Source organism: Agelaius tricolor, unplaced genomic scaffold, assembly GCF_023055355.1.
Source record: "Agelaius tricolor isolate 1412-34295 unplaced genomic scaffold, bAgeTri1.0.p SCAF_5, whole genome shotgun sequence".
Classification (NCBI taxonomy): domain Eukaryota; kingdom Metazoa; phylum Chordata; class Aves; order Passeriformes; family Icteridae; genus Agelaius; species Agelaius tricolor.
In genome coordinates this window covers 11,863,221-11,883,372 of record NW_027269265.1, presented here as the reverse complement: position 1 = coordinate 11,883,372, position 20,152 = coordinate 11,863,221, and positions in this window count along the sequence as shown.

The following is a 20,152-nucleotide window of genomic DNA, read 5'->3' as shown; positions in this document are numbered from 1 at the left end:
CTCCATAGGTGGAAGAAAATCACGGGAAGCAAAAAAACCCAACACTACTCTGAATCTCACCCTTCCTTGACCACCTCCCTGGATGTGAGGTTTGCTGTTTTGTCCTGTTTCCAACCCAGATAAACTGCCAGAGTCACTTTGGTAAGACTTCTCTCAGGCAGTCTTTAGTCCCTCCTGAGAAAGAAAGGAACAAAGCAACTGGGAACACTAAATGAGAAAATCATGCAGTGCATTTAGCATTTAGAAATGCATGAAGTGCAAAATTGCAGTGTCAATGCCCTTCCAGGAGCTGCTCTCATGAGGCAGGAGCCTTCTTCCTTTTAAAAAACATGCTGCCACATAAAGAAACCCGCCCCTACCCACCCAGCATCTTCAGGGAGGTATCCCCAAAGCAGCCCTGAGCTTCCTTTCCTCTTTCTCCTGTCTGGCTGCACAGACAGGTCTCACAGCAGAGCTCCAGTGGCTCTCTTGAGCCTTCAAAGATCCACCTTGGGGTGATGCTGCTGAGCCTGGATGATGACACTGAGTGAATATGCAGGGTTGGGGCTGAAAAGAACAGGGGTACCATACTGGTCCTGAGGTGAGAAAATGGTGCCTAACCAGGTTTAGGAGCAGACATTTAGTGTGGCATTGTCCTTAGCTTGCATCCTGCTACAGCAGAGCTGAGGCAGAGCCTGCTGCCATCCAGCCTGCAGAGCATTGCAATTACAGCTTTTCCCTTCCTTTGTCCACTTTATCTGTGTGCTCCTCTGTGGGTACCTGGAGAAAGCTGACTGGAATCAAAAGTTCACTATTCCTTCCTCCAGCCCCAGTGCATCAGCTACCCAAATTAAAAGACAGACCTGCTGTGAAATAGAAAGTGTTCCCCAACTTGCAGTGAGTTCTCATAAAGAAACTGTACCAATCAGTTCAATACCTGTGGCTTCCTACTAAAAGAAAATTATATTTCACAGCAGATAGCCAAGCACACAAGGATGTTTAAATTTAGCAAAATGCTCTTTATTAGCCTTCTGCCTTTACGTGACCACATTGTGAGCATGGAAATACAAAGGGATTCCTTCCCTTTTAAAGGCAGCCAATGAAAGTACCTAGGTTTTGGAACATGAATGCTTCCAGTAATAAACCAGAGTTAACTTTCTACTTAAAAGCCAATTTTCTATTTGAATTGAAAATTTTATTTGAACCAGAATATCTTCTTGGTAATTAGCAAAGAAATGTACCCAATATTTAAATTATTAGCCCACTGACATGAACACCAAGACATATCTTTTGGTAAAAGTTGTTTTAATTTTTGCATTAAAGTTGAGTTTTGTATCATTTGTTCTTCAAGAACTCTGTGTGCCCCTAGAAGAATATCAATCCAGGTTTTAAGTTTAGCTCATAATCAGTAATTCTGTGTTCTTTCAAGGATGCCTATTATAACCACAGCTGAAGAAATGTCTTTTCTATGGGGCAGGAACTGTAAGTAGATTGGACTCATCCAGAAACTCCATCCACTAGAAATCCCAGACATATCCACGCCCTTGTCTTCTCTGAAATAGAAGTAGAGCTGGTAAATGACTTGAAAAACTCAGATGGATGACATGAACTGTCCTCATCAACAGAGAAGGCCAACCCCAACGTTACAGACACCAGTCCTGCTGTGCAGTTTGTGGCTAAAACGCCCTGACATTCTGGGACATAAGGCTGGGAGGCTGTTCAGTCCTTCTGCAAACCTTTTGTAAGATACATACGAACCTTTCTCCTGAAATATCACTTCCCACTAGAGTGAGCACACACATCTTTTGCGTATTTCTATTTATAAATCTTACACATTTATCCTTTAATTATGCCTGCTGGAACACATTTCACTCTGATTTCTTATGGCATCTTTCATTAGGACAGAAGGATAATAATATCTTTGATGAGTTCCTATGCTGCAATAGCATAAGTGTTTATTTCTCCTGAACTTTCTCCAAGATTTTAATAAATCACACCTTTGCATTCACCAAGCTCCGTTTCCTTTAGTTTTTCCTGAATGTTTTTCAGATTATTCCTTTTTCAGTGCTGAAGGTTAAGGTTTTCTTTTTTATATTTGATGCTTTCCTGCGGAGCTATCTGTCACTGAATTCCAAAGAGCATGAGCCCATTCCAAAATTTGAAGGAGATCATTTACACAAGCTTAAAACCTATGGTCTCTGTGTCTTAAAAAAAATAATAGAAAGTAGCAGGGTTTTTTTTACATACATATTAAAAAACCCAACCCAAAATCCAATCCTAAAGGTCATAGCACACATTTAAAGACACCTATAGCTAGATTTTTTAGCTCTGGCCAAAATATTCCCAGCACAATGATGAGAACATAGTTATCTTTTATTCCACCAATTTACACCATCTATACTTTTTAGCCATTTTTATCTCTTGTATATCTTAACCCACATCTCTGGCCTTCACACAGCAGACAGGAGATGAAACAGGAGCAACATGGTCCTCTGGCATGTGGGGAGATCTGTACAACTGCATCTCTGGTTGATGATCTCTTTGCCCATATTCTGTTCTGCACAGCTATACCCCTGATGAAATCTGAGGCACACACTGCTGCAAGATGAGGAGGATATGTGTCACCACATGGTAATGCCTACTCTGCTGCTTATACTAACAGATACTATGAATCTCCAGGCTGATTCAGCTGTTTTTAATGGATTGGAACTTTGATCACTGTTCAGCTTAAAACATCTAAATAATATCAACAACTTGTAGACAAAACTAAAACTGTAAAATAAATTTGCAGAACAATGACAGGCACTTGTATTGTCCACCCCATAAAAGTAAGAGCAAAAACTGGTGTGAATTGGAGGGGTAAATGATGAAAATTACTTTTGTGTCTTAGTGTTCCAATGATACTCAGTGGATAGCAAGAGAATAGCTGAAGTAAAGATGACAAAAATTACAGTGCTGAGAAATGACTGTAATACTCATCAATCCAGCTCCTTTCATCTGAAACTGACTACTTTTCAGTTGTCAGAAAGTCATAAATGGGACATAAAATCAGATAGATTTCTGCTAAGGACATAGAGGGATAGATCCCTTGCTACCACAATACCTGCTACACAGAGGGCACCCTGCTGTAGCTGTCAAATTCTCAAGCTGCCAGTCCTTGAATGTAGGTTAGAAAGAATAACAACTTTTTATTTGACCATGGTTACTACAGGACATTCATCTGTCATTGTCCAGTGCTGCATAATCTCCCTCTCTGATCTCCCTGACCAATTGACATTGTCACTTTGCCTGTTTTCTTAAACAACATCTGTTGTGCCAGGATGAAGTTGAGTCCATATCTCAACAGCCTGCCTGACTGAGCCCACTGAGGTTGCTTCCACTGGTGACTTGGTGGCAGGTGTTTCCAAAGCTTTCCTGCTCATCAGGTTGCTTGTCAGCAGAAATGCTCACATTTGCCCATAGCTGTGATGGACAAGCTCTCAGTGGCTGCTTTTTCTTGTTTTAAATCATGTTCCATGAAGGCACTAACTGGATGAGGTTGGCCCCTTTAGAAAGCAGAAGATTCCTGCTTGGCAGGGGATAGGTTTCCTACTGGAAGTGGAGCTTCTGTGACACAAGAGGGAGAGACCTCAGAGCAGTGAGCCCTCAGTTCATGGATAGACTGAGAAACTATTCAGAGTGGAAATCTGAGACTCTCAGATGGTAGTAATAAATACCCCAGGACCAGAAGGGATTGCTTTGTGTTTGTTGCAACTCAGAAATATTCTGTTTTGTTGGAAACCAGCTATAGGAGCAATCATGTACTTGCAAGGATAGACTGGGCAAGAGTCATGCTGGTCACATCAGAAGAACATTATCACAGCCATGGTAAGGCAATGGTTCATTTTGCTCCCTGCTCTGTCTCCTACATCACACATGCACAGTTGTAAGAAAATTGAAAGACTTTCAAAAGCATTCTGAAACTCTAAGGATTTACCAATCACATAATCCTTATTCGTATTTCTATTGAATTCTGGAAAGAACTGTAAAAGATTTGCAATAAGGAGCTTCACTTCACAAAAAAAAAAACCCACAGTGACTTCTTCACAAAAAGAAGCAAGGTTGACTCTTGCCAATTAAATCCAATGTATCACATATCCATTAATTTCACTCTTTATTATAGTTTCTACTAATTTTCTCTTCATTTATCTTCTTTAAAAACAAATGTCATGTCACCCCTGAGTCCTCAGATACAGATGCAATTTAAGTAAAAGGGCATACACCATGATTAGTAATTCAGCTATTTCATCCTTGATTTCTTTTGGATCCCATGAGTGAATACACCCTGATCCCAGGGATGTGTGGCTGTTAATTTTTTCAGTCAGTTCCAGCATCCCTTCAGAATCACCTCACTTGATGAGTCCCCCATAAAGAATGATTTTTCAATAGGAATATCCCTCATTTCTTATGCCATGAACAGTGATGCAGAAAAAGCTTCTACCACCTCTGAAAGTGCTTTGTGTTCTCTGAACATGTTTTTAATATCCTGTTCAGGAGTGGACCTGACAAATTTTCTGGCAGACCCTTTGCTTCTCATGAGTATTAATAAATACTTATCAATAGTTTTGATTACTTTTGCTGGTTGATTACTTCAGTGTCCTTGCTGTTTCTTCTTTGTTTCTAGACATACAAAGGGTGTAAATACCTACATTCTATCCTACCCAGTCATTTCCAGGTTCCTCTATTTTAAATGTGGTTTAGTCCACGTTTCATTAAAATCTCATTTATTTGAGTTTTGAAACATTTCAGTCTTTGAGACATCATTCCAGGATGTAGCCCAGGCAAAGCCTTCTTGGAGAACTGGCCAATGTAAGGTGTCTTCATAATGCTGTTCTTCTACATCCTGTTAAAGAATCTAATTTGATTTTCCACTTCTCCCAGGCAGGAGTCATTGGGGGTCTACCATCTGCACAGATCAGAAGGAAAAAAAAATTTCCTAAGGCACTTCAGGAATGCATTTATTTTCAGCAGTTCCTAGTAAATAAAGAATGCTTCCAGAATGACTCTGACAAAACAATTTATGTTTAATTAATAATCTGATTTTGTTTTCAAATTTGCAAGTAAACATTTATTTGATGCTCTGGAGTACCTGTTCTTTTTCAGATATTGTACCTTTTTTGTCATTGATTCTTACACCCACCAGCCTAAATCTCAAGAGAGAACATCTGTTACTGAGCTGTTTGTGTATAAGCCTGGACTTTCATCTGAAGAAACCACACAGGAAATCAAACTCTACTGTCCAGTTTGTTCTTGATATCCATGCAACATGTAACAGTTTAAGGTCTCACTGTTTTTAAAGAATAAACCAAAAGTACTTCACATCTATGGGAGTGAAAGCCTACTGCATGAAGGAGGCAAATACCAAAGGATGAATTCCATGACTAACAGGAGACAAGTTCCAGACCGCATTCACCTCAGAGACAGTATCTCTGATCTGGATTCCAAGGGGCAAAGGGGGACAAACCCTTTGCAAGAAAAAACTGGAAATCCCATGGTTCATCTCTGTTCTGCAGCGACCTCTCAAGACTGCTGTCCTGTAGAGAGTTTTTTAGATAATTAGTTAGCTGAGAAAAAACATTTTGATGTGATACTGATAGATAAGAGTAAGAGAAACAAGCTGAGAACTGAACAACCAGTGCTTAATTACTAACGAAGGTCACAGTGACTTTCTCTAAAACGGGAAGACGGGGGAGAAAATTGCTTGCCAGTAAATGTAGCTATCCCAAAGTAGAGAAATTAGAAGAATGTACACATAGAAGCAAAATAATTGTTAAGAGATAGAAGTAAGTGTGTTTAATCTAAGTGTGCTTTAACCAATAATGAGCTCAGCTTTTGCAATATGTATAAGCTTCATTAACACTAATATAAATATGTGTAGAGTTTCAATAAACTTCAAGATTTACTATTCATCGCATATAGTGTGTCGCATCTCTCCCGCCGTTACAACACTGTCCCAGGAAACTGTTAAGATGTGGAGGCTTGTGAATGTGTGAGCTCAAATGAGATGACATTTTAGAAGCAGTTCTTGGAAACAAAATTAACCACAAGTCTCAAAATATGTCCAAATGTAGCATTCATTTAAAATTATTTAGTTTCCCTTCAGTCATTTGTTTATACATAAACAAGCCATCCTCACTCATCCTATACATGTAGATATAAACAAATTAATTAATTGTTTTCTACAACAGCCTTAAAAAGGAAAGAGTGAGAGAGATTTTCTACTTCTAAATACTTGGAAACTGCTAGTATAGGCACTTGGTAATTGCCAGAGTAACAAGAAAGAAGCAAGTCTTAAAATGGAACCACATAACATTTCCTTGAATTACAGGATATGCATTAGGAGTCAATCATCCTTCACTTGACAAGGCTAACAGGAGAAAGTGTTATATCTGTAAGACAAATCATATGGTAGCTATAGAGGCCAAAGAGTAACAATTTCAAAACAGTGGTTTTACCCCATTCATGGTATGTATTTTAGTTGCCCTTGATATTCCTTCTAAAAGGCTATTCAATGCTCTTTTGTAAACATTCTTCAAATTTCCAGCCAAATTAAATTAATGACCAGTTCAAACCAATCTGATTTGGTGCTAGCTTTGTCCTCTGTACAGATAACTGCTCTGTCCTCAGTGATACATTAATAGACAGCAGCTGCTCTCAGTCTGAGTTCAGCAGTCTCCTGATCACACTGGTTATTCCCCAGGTGTCGCCATTTCCTTCCCTCTGAACCACACATCAGTCACTTCTCTGGGTCACCATCTGCAAATAAGTGATTGTGTTCAGACTAAGAAGATTTTGCAGTGCCCATTCGTGAATTGCTTTGCTCAGCAACTGTGTGTCTCTGGCAGCAGCAACCAGTGATGGAGCCAGTGATAGAGTGTGGTCTGGTCTTTCCCCCCAGCCACTTCCCATGGATGAGCTCCTGACTTTTAAAATCCAAGTACCCAATTGAACAAACTTACATGCCATTTAATCTAACTCCATCTCATTTCACCTCCTATTAATCTACTAGCTTCCTCTTATGTTATTTTAATGGGATCTGATCTTGTCCAATTGCAACATGAGGGGTTTCCTCATCACATTTCTAATTTTTGTGCCAAGATCATTACTAAAAATATTACACAAGATAACCTGGAAAAATACCCAAGAAGAACTCCAGTAATCTCCCTCTGCCCAGCCAGATACTTTCCCTTTCTACTTTTTCCTATTGCCATCCCTCCTCTAACTGACTTCTCACTAAGGATACCGTTCCTGCACTTTAATTTCCAACTTTTGCACTTTACTAAATCCTCATGTGCCACTGTTCTGGTTTCAGACAGGGACAGGGTTTATTTCTTGCATTGCCATGAGGGTCCAGGCCAGGACCCTGGTGTTATTTGATATCACCTCATAGCACTGCCAGGGGCAGCAGGGAAAGGGACTTTTTCTCCCTTCTGAGGAGCAGGGCTCTCCTTCCAGTGCCATGGAAGAGCTGATTGGAACTACTGGGGGCTTTCTGTGTGAGTTGTTTATTTGACTTATACCTTTTTTTATTACTATTGTTGCTGTTGCTGCTCCTTTTCTTATCTCCTTGCTGTTTCCAGTAAATTGTTCTTACCTCAACCTATGATCTTTGCCTTTTGTGTTTTCAATTGGAGTGAGAGGGGAGGAGCAGCATGGTTTTAATAGGACAATTAAATTGTAGAATACCATTCCTAAGCCAGGACACGCTGCTTGTTTGACATCCAGGTATGTCATTTCATTCCCCTTTCTGTTGGCTAGAAAACAAATTATCATATTAAAGAAAGTAATTCTTTTTTTTTAATTTATTTTTTCACAACATCTATGTTTGGTAAACTGCAGAAATGGGTGAACCCCATTTAAAGGGATATACAAATTAAAAAATTCCTTCTGAACAAATTCCATTAAAAGGGAGAGAAGCTCTTCATTCTTGAAAAATAAGTCAAATTGGTGAGTAAAAACATTCATGTAGACTAAGGAGAAACCCAAATGCAATTCCTCAATGTTTCATCTCCTACGTGTATGTCTATGCAATGCTTTGCTTTGACATTGTTTTTGAGCCAATTTGAACCAAAATTCCAAGCAGAGCCAAACTTGTTAACAGCAAATAAACAGAGGAAGGAGAGATCCAGGAGTGTTTCACAGGGAAATCACCTGTTGCTAAGAGCTGCTTTTGTCAAGGGAATAGAGATTTGCAAAGCATGTCCCTCCCTATGACAGGAATGGATCTATATTCCCAAATCTCCAAATAATAGCAATAAATTACATCTGATCTAAAGGGATACATTTTCTGCTTGCTCACTGACATACATTTTGAAAATAATTACTATAGTTGTTTAAGTAAAAATGTACAGAGCCTGGTACAAGACTCTTGTTTTGAATACCTAAGTTCTACAGCAATAGCAAGAATATTATGCTAATAATTATAGTAATAATAATAATATCATAAGCCCTTCTATAAAAAAGTAGAAAATTAAATGTAAAAGTCATCTTTGTCTTGTAGCAAGCTGCAACATTCAGTAAGGCATATGGAAATGCCTCAAAGGCTCAGTAAAACCCTCAAAGGCATATATCTTATGTGATTTGTGTTTGAGAGACCAGTATTTCTTTAAAGAAAGTTGTCTCTGGGTGATAATAAGCTGGTGGTGAAGTATTTTTCCTTTCTACACCAGATGAGGCAGTTGCTCATGGTAGGGAGAGCAAGAGCTGCTTTTTTCATCTGTGTTAAACACAGAACAGTCTCTATCCACCATTCTAAACCAGATCTCAGGCATATCTATACATGTTTCCAATGTATATCCACTTATAGATCTCAGCAACTTCCACTCCAGAGAAAGTATTCTTTCTGCTGTAGTGTGAATACAGTTCTGTACCTACATCTACAAGAAACTGTTGGTTTCCTTAGGTATTTTATTTGCAGTATTAGAAATTAAATGACCCCCCCTTGGAATTAAAAAAAAAAAATCCCATCTCATTCATACAATCCTCTTCAGAAAAAACCCCATAACCTTCTTTTCAAACAAATGCTGAATTCTGAGAGCAGACCCCTGTCACTTCAGATGAGCTGCACCTTTCATCTTGCAGAGGTCAATGCAGTGCAGTGAAATGATAATGGGCAACTCTCTTATGTTATTTTTTTAGAGTATCATCATCCCACAGCAGCCAAGCAGGAAGGCTGCTCAGAGCAGCACTCTGTACTGGGTAACACATTGTCATGGCAACCAAACAAATGGGTCATCCCACTCCTGCTCACTGCCATTGTTCCACGGTGAGAGAAATCACAGCACGAGCGGGGATGTGACTCTGAGTTTCTGTGAGACTGAGCCAAGTCTCCTTCCCAATCTGCTCTTGGGGAAGCACTGGGCCTTTGTGCCTGCTCAGGAACATGCAAAGCACAGGTCCATGACTTCAGCAGGTAGGCAAGGGCTCAGGAGCAAAAGCAACTTCCAGGAAACAGTAATGATTTCCTCCAAAAATTACTAGATAATAGCAATAAACACAGTACTAAAACAATGGCAGTAAAGTGGGGATGGCCAAGCCAATTTCATGATGGAATTGCCTGGGACAAGTGGATGAGGGAGCTCTATGAGGATTGTGAAGTGGTATGTCTGTTGAACACTGCTTTCTTCCAGCTCTGTCTGTCCTGTGCTTTCCTCACTGCTCCAGTCTTCTTCTTCTTCTTCTTCTTCTTCTTCTTCTTCTTCTTCTTCTTCTTCTTCTTCTTCTTCTTCTTCTTCTTCTTCTTCTTCTTCCTCACAGTTCTCTTCTCATTCCCATTCTTTTCTGTGTTCTGTAATAACTCTTTGCTGAAACTTCATCTTCTGCTCCTGTGGTCCTATAGGCTCACACCCACCCTGCCACTCTCCATAGCAGTTCTGATAGGACTGTGTCTGCATCACCCATATTTCACACTGCAAGATACATTCTCTCACAGGGCTTTGCTTTCAGACAGATGAGAACTTAATCAAGTTTACAGCTATTCCACCTGGAATTGTGTGTGCCAGACATCTGGATGAAGAAATTATTTTCTTGAAGTTTACATAATCACTGTCAGCCAAAATTCATGTTTTGGAAATGTTTCCAAGATTCAGGATAGGGTTGACATGGACATGGGCCAAAATTATTGTAATTATTAAAAAATCTAAACAAATTTCCCACACTTTGCCCTATCCCCATAGTACAGAGCAGAATATGCAGTTTATCAGGACATGCTGCAGTTTTCTTCAGAGCATGATTCCTTTTTACTTATGAATACCTATTCTTTTCCAAATAAGATATAAACCCTGAAAAATTGTCATTTGCACATCTCAACAGAAAATTCTTAGTGTTTGCAACATAAGGCCTCAACAGGTATTGTTTATTCTGTGCATGTTCAGGCCAGAGACTCAAGTGCAGGGTTCCCCAAGGAGGGGATGAGTCTGAGACAGTCTGAAAAGGTAAGCAGAGTCTAGAGATGGGAGCTGGATCAAGAGGAAACCCAGGACCACTAGATGAGAAGAAGAGTTTAAGATGATGAGCAGAATCACCATAAAATGATAAAGGGTTGGGAGAGACCTTAAGTATCATGCAGCTCCAACACCCCTGCCATGGACAGGGACAATTTCCACTAGACTAAGCTGCTCAAAACCCCATCCAATTGACCTTGAACACTCCTAGGGATGCAGCATCCACTTCTCTGGGCAACCTGTGCCAGTGCTTTATCACCCTCACAGTAAAGAATTCTTCCTTATGTCTAATCTGAGTCTACCCTCCTTCATTTTAAGACATTACCCCTATCCCCACACACCCTGATAATGAGTCTCCCATCATCTTTCCTGTAGAAGAAAAAAATGGCTCAAAGCCAGTGAGTAGATATTTTCAGAGGACTGAAGGAGAAGAAGAGCACAAAGTTTAGGAGAGGAGAAAGTGGGGGGTGTTTCTAAAGGAACACTGATGTGAGAAATCCAGGAAAGCATAATGGAGACTGGGCTATAAAATACTCTAATGAAGAAATGCTGGAACCATGGAGCAGAAAGGATTGATCTTAAGGAGAAACAGCAAGAACTATGCCTGGAATGGAATTAAAAATTCATGTCTCACCATTCACATGCTCTCAGTGAATATGTGTAAAACTCCTCAGCAAAGGCTCTCACTGCTTCATCAAGAATGAGGACATGCCATGACTGGGAGTTCCCTCACCAGCTTCAAGCTGCAGAGTTCTGAGAAGTAACTGTAATTGTTGCCAACATGAAGGCAAACCATGAAGACACTAGCCTGATATCACATTATGGGATATTCTGCTCCTGTTTCTGATTTAAAAACAAATAAGCCATCAAAAAAGGCAAAAGTCATAATATTAGCTTCAAGCTACTTTTACAGCATCACGAAGTTCACATAACACTGGCAATGCACTTCTTGCACTTCCCCCTGCAATCTTTTTTCAACCCACTTGTATGGCTTTTTATGGTGGAAGGTTTACATAGATGTCATGCACTTAAACTGCACCAGGAATCAGGGCTCAGTGTCATGGAACAGCATGTTGTGAAAATGAGCCAAGGCTGGGCTGGGAAAGGTGCCCAGTCCACAGGCCCACAGGTCAGAAGAGGGGAGCAGGAGGAGAAAGACTGACCTCACTTTAAAGCTTCTGCAGAATTATGTTCTACCCTGCCTCTCTCCATGATATCGCCAGCAATGCCAGGCAAGTGGCTCGAGCCAAACTGTTCATGTGTGGCAATTACATCTACTCATGTTCTGGTCTCTCACTTGAGCCTGAACTGATAAGGTGTTGTGCACCATGGCCTTTCATGTCTTTGAGAGCTGTGATCTGAGTGTCTAATGTGCTAAATGCACTGAAAAAAGTCTTCCATTGGCAACACAGGACAAGCGGGAGCTGGGCTTTTTTATTTCTTTTGTTTCTCCAGATATAAATTGGATGTACTAGTACTGCCTTATGTTACAGACATGCTCTGAAAATATGTTCATTTATATTTTTGTAGCAGCTGGACTCTAATACAAACAACATGAGAAGTCTCAGAAAAAGTTAAACAACTTTTTAGAACAGGTTTTGAAAAATGCAAGAGGTAAAGGCACAGGAGCCACATGAGTAAACAAAGTACTGAAAAGCTATTTAAAAAGTGAGCACTCAATCAGGCAGATGTGCCAAGAAAAAAAACACAGTATGTAATGATGAGATTGCAGATGGAATTAGAAAGCATAATCATAAAAAGCCAAATTAAGCTTGCCTCATTTCCCATCCGTTGAGGGCTTGACTTTTCAGCCTCAAAAGCAATATAATAATATAACATTATACAGGTTTTGTATGTACTTTGACTTTCTCCAACAGACACAAACAAATGCTGAAGCAATAAGAAAGCCCCATCCCTCAGAGTCATGGGAATAGTGAACTCTTTCCTGGATCATCCTGGTCATGTAATTTTGTTGTGGTCGTGACCTAGTTTGTTGTCCTGCTTTCATTATTGTGTTCTTTCACATTTTTTTCTAAGTAAAAAGTACCTCTCTATCTTCTTATTTAGTCCCCTTTGCAGTCAGATTACAGTCCTGATGGCAGTAGCAAGATCTTTATTGCAACACAAATGTTACATCATCTTAGTATTGTCAAAATTCCTAGGAGCCTATCACAGGCACTGTTATTTTAGAAATGCAATGTAAAAAGACAGCCCTTGAACAAAGACATTTATAATCTCAAAATAAGGCACAGCTATAAAAGCAAGACACAAACGCATACCAAAGACACAAGCAGATGAAAAAGTAATAAAATACATTGCTCATATCAGAAAAAAAAAATCAGTAGTTCTCTGCATTTATGAAAACATAATTAAAAGCACTGTTGTGCCTTTCATATCAGACCTGCTTTACACTGCTTTCCAAAGCTGCAGTTAAAGGAAGAGCTATTTATTCTCTTCCTTGTCACTGGAGGCTTTTACCTATAGTAAGCAAAATGCAAGCCAGCAATCATGTAATGTATTACAGGTTCTTTGTTCTGTTTCCAGTTCCCAAAGCCCTGTTGTGTTCACTGTTTCTCCACCATCTACAAATTAATTTCATGAAGTATAACAGGGAGACTAGAGCAAAATCTATATGGTAGTAATGGTGAACATTACTAAATCAAAACCTAAATGATTCCATGTTATTGTATTATGCAAGAAAACAGGATTCAAAAGATTTATGACACATTTCTGTTTGAAGATTCAAAAGGAATAGCTGGAAAAAATTCACATTTGAACAAAATGCCTAAGGATTATTGCACTTGGAAGAGAAATATCATAATTGTGCATACATTCAAATTCACAAGCAATATGCAGATGAAACATTTAACTAGTTTAGAGAAACAAGAGTGAGCAGTGTATATCTACCATAGTTCATGCTAGCAGTAATAAAGAAGACAAACATAAAAATATCACTGTTCCAAGAACATGAGCACAGAAGATCCATAGTTTATATTAGTTCAGGAAACTGAAACTGTGCCCACTTCTGACAAAAAGGACCAGTATTTCCCTTGCCAACAGCCATCATTGGAAATTCAGAATGTGAGGGAATTCTGCATTTAGTTCCAATTTTTATCATGGCCTGTACCAGAGAGCTCCTTTTCTTTTTATGCCAAATTTCTTTCTTCCTCTTTCCCTGTCTGGAGTTCACTCCAAAGGTGAGCCTTATTATTAAGGTTCTTATTATTAAATATAATAATGAAAAGAAGAAAGAGGGATGCAGAAGATCTGATCATGCCTGACTTAGCCACAAGTGTGAGTTTGAACTAGTTACTTTTTTTCCCTGTGCCTCAGCTTTTCTCTCTGTGAAATGGAACCAACAACAAACCAGTTCAAAAGCACGACCTCAGCAAACTCGTTCTTGCTTACCAAGGTATTTACTTCTATATGATTTGCAAAAAATCCTATTAGTCAGATAAAAAATCCTATTAGTCAGTTTGTTTTGGGAAAAAACAAACTACAGTTAATTCACTCTTGCTTTGGCCACCTCACTTAATTTTCACCACCGAGGACTGGAGGTGTTTCCAGCCCAGCAACAACAACAATTACATTCTTGCTTAATTAATTTCTAACATTAATTTCAAACCATGCTTTATAAATAAATCCTATTACTCAGCATTCTACATTAATATGTACTAAGTACTGGATAAACTTGCTAAAGTAGTGAATTTGTTTCGTCGAAAATTTTTCAGTGAAACTTGCATTCCCAAAGTTATAGATTATCTTAGATCTGACACTGGAATTACAGGGCAAAGTCATTCTTTTTATTATGCAAAAATTTTCAGGCTTCCTGACTGCAAGTGTTTACCACCATTAACAATTTAAAATATATTATTGTGGCACCATTAACAAACATTTGTCCTTCACTTGAAAATTCTTTCAACATAAGGCTAGAAAGAAAAAAATTCCTGGGAAGTGCAGAGCTGACACGTGAACTTAACTAAAGGAAACAGGTTGTATATCTTTGTGAAAATTACTTTCTTGATATTACTTGTGTATAAAGGGTTGACAATTTGCCAGTCTCTATTTTCCATGGCCTTGATGCTAGACTGAGGGAAAGAGCTTCTGGCTATGGCAAAAATGACTGTTTCTGGCCTATTCTGCTTTATTATTCCCCTCAGATATTCCTTCTGGTTTGGGTTCTTTTTAATTCTCAAATAATTATTTTTATGGCACCAATTATTATAAAGTCTTATCCTCACATTTACAAGTGGAATGATACTCTTGAGGCAGTTTCTTCCTGTGTCTCTCATCCAGGAGGAAAAAAATGCATTGATAAAAAACAGTAGAAATTTCATCAAAATTGATCATTTTCAAGCAATGGTTATATAATATCCTGTAACAAATTAAAGACTAAATAGACCTAGAAAAAATGCAAGGTACCCATAATAATGCAAATATAATGTAGTTTAGGTTCCATTTTATAGCTTAATGGTATCATTAGAGAGAGCAATGAAAACCATAATGATAAGACACCACATTAAAAAAAGTAGCAGAAGAAAAACTAATTAGAAACAGTATGGAAAAGGAAAGAACTGTACAGCCTAGAGACATTTATATTATAAGAAGGGAGAACGATGAAAACCCCATGAAATAGGACTACTCCAGAGTTAAGCTCACCTGATTTTTAGAATTAGTGTATGTGTACTAAAAAAACCCCAGAAATTTGAGAAAATAAGCACATATTTTGAAGAAAGCTGAACAAAAACCAACTATCCAAACAACACAGGGTAGAGGAATGATCTGGTCTCTTTGTCAGAAGAAAAACAAAGCAAAAACACCAGAAACATTTTTGTCATGTGACAGAATCAGCAGAACAAACCCATATGTGAGGGTGTATAAATAACAGCAATGGATCTGTTACAACTTGTATATAATGGAAGAAAATGCAGCATCTTTCCCTTAAAATGGCTTAAAATCAGAGAAAGCACTAAGACTGAAAATAACAGCTTGCTTCTGTAGTTTGCAAAAAATCCAGCTGAGATCAAGACAAAATTGAAAACTGAATAGCAACCAGAGTTCTGACAGCAGTAATGAGTCTAGAAAGGCATGTGGATTATTTTTCATTTATTTTTTGTCACCTAAAGCCTCCATCAGGGACAGTTCAAAGCTTTAAAAACAGCAGGCTCCTCTAAGTATTAGAGTTCAGGTTGAAACTGTTAGTATCAGAGCACACTGGAATTTTCAGAGTGTAAAAGTTGTACATTGTCAGAGTACCTCCACTCTGTTTTGATAAATGATGATTTTATAAGGTATTTCTTCCTGCATTTATTTTTCTGTCTTATACTTCCTCTAGATCTGTGTGTTTTCCTGTTCATTCTCCATATATAGTTAGCACAGAGAGAGAGAAAGCTCTTATAAAGACTTCATTTAAATAAATTTTACACACACTCAGATATATATGGCAATGCTTCTTCTTTCTGTATTATTCATATGTGGACAATTTTCCAAAAGACCTGAATAGTGATTCAATGTTGAATTTCATCCTCCCTCAAAAATTTAGTCCTGAATGGCTCTCTATCATTTCAAACTCCATGAAGATAAAACTAAGCTATTTATTTTGATATACATCTGTCTCACAGTGAATTGTCCATTTTTCTTTATAAATGTCCCTTCCAGCCAGAAGACAAAATAATTTATTCTGTCAGTTCAGAAAACCATAAGAACATTGTGCTTTAATAGAGAGATTGTTTTTCCCTCTCTTGCTTTCTCCCCTTTGGAGAAAACACAGTCAGCCCCTGTCCAGAAATGCAGTCTCAGATCTAGTTATGTTTTATGTAGGAAGTAAAATTATTTTTCTAGCCTCAGGCAAATACTTAAAAATATATTTTAAGATGCAATTCAACTAACAAGGCCAGAAAAATTGTTCTGTTTACTGGCTGACCAGTAAGAATCAACACTTGTATTCAGTGCACCAAATCTTTCACAGTGCAGGAAAGTCAAATATAACAAGGTGATGTGATTTACAAATTGAACATTATCTGCATCTCCAGGTTGGTATAGCAGGCTGGATGTATCAGACATGCTATGATAAAAACTTCCTAATTACCATTGACATCTGTCAGGCTGTCAACTACCTTTTAAAAATCCTTAGGATTCAGGCTTTTTTAAATAACAGTTTGCAAGGGAATGTTTGCCTGACCAAAAGATATCACAGGATCATAAATGATGGCTTTGAAAGGGACATCTTGGATAATCTAATCCAAACACCTGCTTCAAGCAATTATGGTTTTATATTACTCTCCTCATAAGTGTACTTTACCTTCCCTTAAAGACAGCTAATTAATTATTTTGCCTCTACTCTGGTGGTAAATTGTTATACTGTCTGATCAACCTCAGTGTTAGAAAAGAATGTCTATATACCCAGGCTAAATTAATTATTCTTCCAAGTACAGTACTGGCCATTCCTTCTGTCTGCTATAAGTTCTTGCATTTTTGTCTTTCCTGGTTTCACACATCATGATGGATCTATCTTTTATAATTTCTCTGGTTTTATACTAAAAAATCTAGTCATGATTCTGACAGTGTCATTTAATGAACACGTTATTCTATAACTCTCCATGTTATTCTATACTTCAAGAACAGGCACCCCACTACTCCTATATAAAATGACAGTGATACTCTTCCAGATCTTTGAAAAATGCCTTTGCTTAGATTTCTTTAAATGCACATGTATTCTTTTTTGTAACAGCTTAAGATAAGATTTCATTTTTGTTTGCATTAGTGACAGAGTCATGTCTTCCTTTAATGTATTTTATTTTATGCTTATGGTCCTCCAGTTTCTCAGCTTTTTATGCTGTGAAATAATAGGATGGAAAAAACTACTAGAAAAAAAAAGTTTTTTGCTGTTGTCTTGCTTTGCTTTTTATGTATTATTTCTTGACCCTGTATTTTAATTGCTAAGTTCATGCATCTGACAGAAGACTCTGAATGTAGAATCTTACTGAAAATTTCTACATTTAGGTCTACTTCCTTAAAATATCAAAGAAGAGCTAGACTATGATCTCAGGGATGGCAACATCTCTGACATTCCTCACACAGAGTAAGGGGAAAATCACATCTATTTTTTGATCAAGTTTGCTACAGACAGTAGAAAGCTGCTCTAGTGATAGAAGTTTTGCCTCAGTCTTCAGAGCAGCCAAGATTTCATATAATATACTTTCCAAAACAGCTGGCAGAATTCTCTGTGCTATAGTAATTGGGTGATAGATAGCACTGAGTTACTGCTTTGACAATAGTTAGAGAGGGAGGCTGTGAGGATTTTGTGTACCAGGCAAGGGAATGAGCTTGGCTTTAGGTCCTGTAAATTATTGCTGTATATTTGAGCTCTACACATTTTGGCTACCAATCCAATGGGGAAAATTTACCATGCTAAAAATAATATATTTTGGCAATCTCTAGCTCACTAGTGATAGCTGCAACTTCTGTGTGCAGTGAAATCTATTCTGTGAAGAAAAACTTTCTGGTTTATACAGCCAGAACTGGACAAGGTGCCTATCTCCCCACTGACGTCTGCAGGCATTCACCTGTTGTCTTCTGTGAGTGCACAAACATCTTTTTGAAAAGGGTATGGTGACAGCAGGAATAATTTCATGTTTTTCTTGTCAGTCACCTGCCAGCACAGTGCTCTGAGTCAGCTCACTGAGGAGCCAGAGGCAGCACAGGTCAAGCTGGCATGGGGGCACAAATGCCACTGTGCATCTGGGACATGGCAGAGGTTACAGGGAAAGGAAAGAGAGGATGTTCTGCTCAAACCCAGCAAGTTTGTAGGCTGGGTCAGCCCATCTGGTCCCAGCACACCTAAGGATAGGACAACCTTACAGAAAGACTGAAAAATAGTTCCTTAGGGCTTCAGCTGCATCTGATGAGCTTTCTTCTAATGGACAGCACTAGTCATTGAGTACAATCTTGTAAAACCAGGTGACAGAGCCTAAAACTTTATAGCTGTGTATATTCATGGCTGATGAGGTCACTTCCAGGGATGAAAGAAAGAACATCTCCACTGACAGTTTCTGATACAGTAATTCACAAAGTGCCAGGCAGGTGGCACTGCCCTGTAATTGATATTTTCGTTTTCCCTTTGCAATATGTATAAGGGTAGTCCAAATTAATCAAACTTATTTCACCCCATCATGTGAGATCTCATTTGGTTTATGCTTTCTTTGTGACACTGCTGATAGCCTCAGATTCAGCTACCAGAGTTTTCAGGGACCCTGAGGAGCTGTAAAACCAATTAATTGCTTTGTGTTTCTTGTCACTGATGCAGATTCTCCATCCTCAGATTCTTGCAACAATGAAATAAAACTGTGATTGTACTTCTCTTCAGTCAAAATATATTAGAGTAGCAGGCAATCAGGATCTTAGGAGTACAAGAGATCCTAGCCAGGACATAGCTTCAAGTATTTCTTGCTGTTTCTGCATTTTCAGACTTTGCAAAGTTCCTTGCACATTGCTGACCACAAGGATGAAGAACTCTGTTTCTATGTTCAGTGTGCAAGAGGAAGTTCTTGCCAAGTTTAATTCTCAATCTCAATCTGCCTTTTCCATTATTTCAGTCCATGAACATGCTTCTTATTCCTGTCTAAGAATGAAGGATAATTGTGTGCCATTTTCTTGGAACAAATGAAGTATTTTATTAGTTTCTGGACAAGGATCCTTAAAGACTTTTTTCTTGATTCAGTTGTTGCTGTCAATTTCTTGGATGATTGATGCCCCTGATTCCTATAATCAGTTCCAAAGGAAATCTCACAGGATTTTCATGAAACTATCTGTTTCCCAATAATCACACTTAGGAGATCACTAGACCAGTGCTTCTCAATCTTACTCACCACTCAAGTATATTTAGGTGAAGAAATAAGTGCAGTCTTTATACCTTGAATGATCTCCCCACCCAGACATCTATTACATGAGATTCTTTCCAATTTCTAATGGAAAGACCCAAAAATGTAAAAAAAAATTAAGGTTATCCTGAGTAGAAATCACTAAGATCTGAAACATAGAACACAGTTACTGTAATTTTCAAGAAGTATTATGGAGACAATGGAGGTTTGGATCAGAGTGCTTTTGGCAGTAAACAAGCCAAGTAAAAATGATTTTCAGCTTGGTTTACTCAGGTGGAAGGAGGGGAGAGAAGAGAATTAGCCTGGATTTACAGAATGCTGGGTTTCTGTCTGAAATTATTTTTGGATTAGTATCTGGGCAGATTCTGTTCCAACAGAGAGACTATACTCTAAAAGAAAAGGATTATGGCCTCTTAGAAATAAAATTAGCAAGTTTTGCTTAGATAACTGTTGAAGAAAGTAGAAGACATGGGAAAATTAAAATTTTTCATATTTTCAGTAATCTGAGGCATCCCTAAGACACAGGAGAGTAAGAAGTAGAGTTGTTCTAAAAATTAGGTAGTTTTTGCTTAACAGTGTATCAATTTAAAAAAGCCTGAAAAGTGAGAAAAATACATAAATTGAAGTTTGCAATGTCTATTACAACATTGTACATAGCATTGTGAGAAACAGATTTTCCTAGTGATCTTTTGTAAGATGTCAATTTTGAACAATACAGCAGGTATTCAGTAGTTATCTCAGAAAATAGAAGATGTGTCATATGTCAGAGCCCCTATTTACAATGCAAATTAGAGAAGATAATTTGACATTGAT